Genomic DNA, 5859 nt, shown 5'->3' on the forward strand with positions numbered 1-5859 from the left:
ACTTCCTGCCCTTTGGGCAGGGGGCTGGACTTGATGATCTCCCGAGGTCCCTTCCAGCCCTAACGTCTATGAAATCTATGAAATCTACAAGGTCCCTACTTCTATGATTCTATGAATTCAGGCTCAGGCTTTTTGAATGTCTGTGCCTAGCTAAGAGCTCATCTCTAGACCCATTCATGTCTGACTAGTTGTTGGAATATTTTTCTCCATCTCTGGGGCAGCAACAACTAATTATCTCAACATATTTCTAGAAGAGGGCATGTGGAGAAATAGGGTGAGATAGTTTTGCAAGCAGGGAGAGAAGGAACATCTTTAAAATGTATTCTGAACAACATACAAGATGAATTCAACTTACTGGCTGGGCACTGCTTTCCATCCTGCAGGGCTGCACTCCTGGCCATGTGCATTCTGCAGCTGAGTGTATGCACGCAACATTTATCGGCAACATTATCAACCAAAAACAGCCGATAATGTCCATTTTTCTTTTATCAGTGCCAGTGAGCTATAGACTGGTGTATCAGTACAACTCTAGTTAGTACAGCACTTAACAATGAGCTAACATACCCTGCCTCAGCAGGTCTAATGAACTTTAGCACTAGCTAATGTACATGTACCTTGTTTAGAGATAATTTCAGTATCTACACGGCAATGAACATGCATTTTTGCACAATAGTGGTCTGAATTTTCTGGGTTTCTGGGTAGCATAAGTGATAATTTGTATTAATAAATAAAAATAATTCTAACAGCCGTCAATGCAATGATTCAGTTCATAGCACCCTTGGAATACCAGCAGTAGATTTGTGTTAGCAACTGAGCACATTCTAAGTTCATCAAATGCAATGCAGGCTCAAAAGTGGCTTGAGCTTTGACCCCTAATTCCTAATGAGGATAAGTGAGCTTTAATGAAACCAGTCATTCATGTCAGCTTTGAATCCTTTTCAGTTGGTTTACTGCCATACGCATGATTAAATAAAAGAAAACAAAATTGCTATTTTAATGGAGGCACTCCAACACCACAATGTTGGCCAGCACAGTGTATCTTTCAGGAACATGACAAGAAGTAATGCCAAATACTGGTGCACAATAACTTTACTGAACCAACACCTCACAACATTAGTTGCCCTAACTGAATATTAGTATTTATATCACAGTAGTGCTATGCAGTCTTAATCAGACTGGGACTCATTTGTGCTGCACATTATGCAGATGTAGTAAAACTCTATCAGTGCCCTAAAGAATTGGAGCTTACTTCACTGAATGAGCAAGTCACCAGAAGGGCTGTAACTCAGCTTTCCTTTCCTGAGTATCCCCATGTAGACACCCACTAAGTCTTAAAGATAAGATAGAACTGGTGGGTGAAATAAATGGAATGGGGAAAAGAAGAGGAAATAACAGTACTATGGTCATTTTTATTTTTATTTTTCTATCAGAAACCCATAGCATAGCAGTGAGTAATAGAAATAGTTACAAAGATTTGTAACAGGAACAAAAATCACCACCTGCCTAGTTGCCAGCAATGCAAATAATCAAAAAATCCTGTTACTTTTCTTGGAAAGCTGAGCACAGAACAAGATCTGCAGTTCATGTAGAAACAGATTCTAATCTCTTGCATGCCTACATGTCTGCTATTACAAATAATTGAGGAAAGTGATGAGGAAGTGAACATAAATATAATTTTGCAGTGAAAATCTGTTCTCATTATGATTTGGAGGCACCTCATCTCCCAACCTAAGGTGGGAGCATTCACAGCTCAAAAGATTCTGTGCTAATTTGTACTAATAATGTATAAAAACCAGGAGCTGTATAAATACATTTCCAGTGACCTCTGCATTGGCTTACTTCTAAACATGTGGCTTTTGCTCTGTGCAGTCACTGTAAAAGATAGCTTTCCACAAAGCACAAGTGATGCACAGTTTCCCTACAGTGCCCATCAGCAAAAGGCATTTCACATCATGGATGAATTTCATCTTTAAGCTCTGTGACTCAGTTTCCTCATCTGTAAATGGGGATATTAACCTACTTCACACAGATACCAGAAGTCTTAACTAATTAATGCCTGGAAAAAATGCACTGAGATTCTTGCATATATAATCACAAAGTATCATTATGAATGGGGATCAAGACATTATAAAAAAGACATAATAAATAAGATTGGGTTTTACACTAATGTGCATGTCTGTCTTAATCACTGGTTTTCAATCTGGGGGTTCACAGACTATGTCTAAGGAGTATGGGGAAGATGACTATGATCAATCAAAAGTATGCGAATACCCACATTTAAAATTTGAAGGTGTCTGCACTTCTATCCTCTTTTTTTAGGGGTCTTCAAATGAAATAAACTTGAAAACAACTGGTCTAAATCTTTTGATATATCATTCACCTCATGTTGATGGACCCTTGCTTTTTTAAGTAGATAGATCACTTTATTTTTTTGTTTGTGGAATTTGGGGGGATTACCACAATTGTATTCCTTGTCAGTATCTTTCTGGAAGAAGAGTAAGATAAGAACTTATCAAAGAATAAGAATAAGTTAATTTAATCCTTCTGCTCTTTTTGTTGTTCTGGAGTCCGCAGGTAAGTTACTACTTGCAGGTTTGATATTCTCATTGAGTCACTGAATCACTTTTTCAATTTCTTCAGATAAGTGACCTGTGAGGCTTAGTAAAAATTGTTTTGCAAAGATAGGTGAATGACAGAAAAAAAAATTGCTCTTCTGGCTTCTGCCTCCAAAGACTTAGTACTATTTCCTGAACTTATGTTTCCTATCCTCTCACATAATTTTAAGTAACCTATTTTCCCCAAATGAAGCACTAAAATTTCACATGTGGATTTGTTTGAGTATTTATGCTGCTGCTTTGTCCCTTGTCAGATGCTTCTAGCTACTTTCTTAGTTGCACACTGGTATAAATTGGGAGTAATGCCAGTGACTTCAAAGTAGTGAAACACATCATGAACTAGACTAATAAAAACAGAAATAGCTGCAGAAACAAAGGGGCAAAAGAGTGAGGTTTAGAGTAGAGGGATCAAAACTTTGCCCTGCTAAAAGTTATACAAGCAATATACTGGAAGCTCATAGTTGCCTTAATTAGTTTGAAAATATCTGAGAATAACTGCCTTCACCGTAGGTTTAGGGACAGAAATTACACATAAACCAGTATAAATGATTGGAAACCAGTTCAAATCTGTAACGCAACAGTTCAGTGCCACTTTCAAAATGGCCAAACCGGTTTAAACCTGGATGGATGTAATATCAGACTTAACTGATTTAGGTTAAACTGGTTTATTGAACTTTTGTCTCAGTTCCTCTCCAGATTGCAGTTGGCTCACAGTGCCTCAGGATCCTCCCCTGCAAACTCCTGCTCATAGGGTAGGTGGGCTAGCCTTGGCCCAACTGTCTGCTCCAGCCAAGCAGGGAGGCATGCTCTAGTGCCTCCCAGCTTCTGGCCTTCGCCACAGAACACATGTGGCTGAATTTCTGAATTCAAAAATGAATTTCTGTTAATTTGCTTATCGATACATCTTAGACTAACCTGTGAAGATTGAATCGATTCAGTCTCAGGCTTTTTGAGTGTCTGCACTTAGGCTAAGAGTTGTACAGCTCAATGAAACAATAGTTCCAACATGCAGGACCCCCTCCTGTGTCCACTGGAGTCCATTAGACCCAGAGTGAATTTTTCAACAAACTATGCTTTGCTTATATTAAAAGAGAAAGTGGCTTTCAGTCACACTGCTGGCCAATACTTTTTTCACCTGTGCTGCTTCAGATGAAACACAGCCTTGAATTTAAGACTAGTAGTACAAAACGCCGTCTAAAATGACATGGCATATACAGCAGATTGTCTGCTCTCCTAAACAAGGAAAGCTATTCAGAGGAATTTCAGGGATAGTACATGTGAGTGAACAGCAGGTCTAGAACAGAGGCTAGTTTCTTTTTTCCACTGTGTTGTAATTACCAGAAAGCTAAATTACTTTCGTCTTTTAGTAGATCGGCTAATAAGCAACCCTGACCAAGTCTGAGTTGAGAGGTGTATCTAATAACTTGCTTCACACAAAACCACTTTAACTAAAACCTAAAACAAACTGAATGTTATCTCAATAATCTAATCAGCTTTTAACATGTGACAGACATTAATGTCATATAATTGCCTGATGGCAATGGATGAGTTCAGCATTGATGCACAATGTAATACCATAAGTAGGCTTGTGGAAATTTACATGAAAAATAATCCCATTGTATACAAAAGGCCACTGGCAGCATTTTTTCCCTGCAGAAATAATTATTTAAAGCACCTCCCTTTGAAGTGCATGCATTACAGTACTGTTAACTGCCTGTGACTTGAACAATTACTGGCTACTCAAAAATGCTTTTCTCATTCCAAGTCTGTGGGACCACTGGTTAAGGAATGACAGGGGAGCTATTGGTTGCCAAATCAGCAATGTTAAGCTACATAGCAGTCACCTAAAAATATTGTACCAACCCTGCAGACTCAGAAACTGGCACAAGAAGCAAGGGGGGTTCCCACATTTATGTAGAAAATGATAGGGGTTAGTGTCACAAGCGAACAAGGCTAAGGGAGGGAACAAGTTAAAGAAACGTCAATACAGTGGTAACATATACTCAGCACTTTAACTTCCTCCCCAAACATCTGGAGGTGTCCCCAAACAAGCCTTTAGTCCCTAGAGTACTCAAACAGCAGCTTGCAACTGCCCCTAAGTCTGAGTCTTGTTTGCACATGGTACAGTGATCAGGGGACCCAAGATAATCACGGCTATCCTTTCCAAGGGTCGTTCAGCCTGTGTGAAGACCATTGAGGACCTGGGATTACTCTTCAGTCTTTTTTAGACACCACACACAATGCATAACCTATACAAGTCCTGGTTTTCTCCAACTTAACCAGAAATACTGGGACTGGAAATTGATGGGCCCTTGTTCATGCCTAAATGTCCCCTGGAATTTGGAATCATGTAGAGCTTGGAATTGGAATCATGTAGAGCAGAATTTTTGGTATTTCCTTCTCCAGTACCACTGCTTGAATAAGCTGATCTCTTTGGGCAGATTCTAGGAGCTTTCACATGAGTACTCCTTACCTAATGTTTTATCTCAGACCACACTACCTAGTACCTCTTCTGGCACAAATGATGTTGCCTTCCTTCAGGGAACTCCTCACTATCGATTTTCTTCCACTTAATTAGCTTTCCAATGTCAGCATCTTCCCATTGTCTTGTACACCAATCTGCCAACCTTCTGCCTTCTCCTACATTCAGGGGTGGTTCACCCCGGCTCTCTCTATTGCTGACAGTGGCTGGACCTAACACTGCTTCAGGTTTAGGTTGAATGCCCACTATAAGAGGCCTATGGGACCAGGTGTTATCATTTTGGTGCTGTCTCCCAGAGCGATGCACTACTTGGTAGTAAAAGTCAGTCAGCTGTTCTAACCATATAGCCAATTGTCCTTGTTGGAAATTGTGTAACCACAAAGAGAACTGTGATCTGTTCTTAAGGTAAAGTGTCTCCACAGGAGGAAGTGTTGAAAATGTTTGGTAAACTCACCATAGCAAGCGATTCCTTTCTTATGGTTGCATATTGCTTCTCAGCTTTTCATAGTTAGTTTCATAGTTATTTCATAGTTTCCAGGGTTGGAAGGGACCTGAGTAGATCATCTAGTCCGACCCCCTGCCATGGCAGGAAAGAGTACTGGGGTCAAACGACCCTAGCCGCCCTGACCGTGAAGTAGCGCCTCCTGATATCTAGCCTAAATCTACCCTCTGCCAGCTTGTGACCGTTATTCCTGGTCACTCCTGCAGTGCTCAGGGGAACAGGGACTCCCCCAGTGCCTGCTGATCCCCCCTGACTAGTTT

This window comes from Crocodylus porosus, unplaced genomic scaffold (assembly GCF_001723895.1).
Source record: "Crocodylus porosus isolate Cpor-Errol unplaced genomic scaffold, CroPor_comp1, whole genome shotgun sequence".
In the NCBI taxonomy this organism is placed as follows: Eukaryota; Metazoa; Chordata; order Crocodylia; family Crocodylidae; genus Crocodylus; species Crocodylus porosus.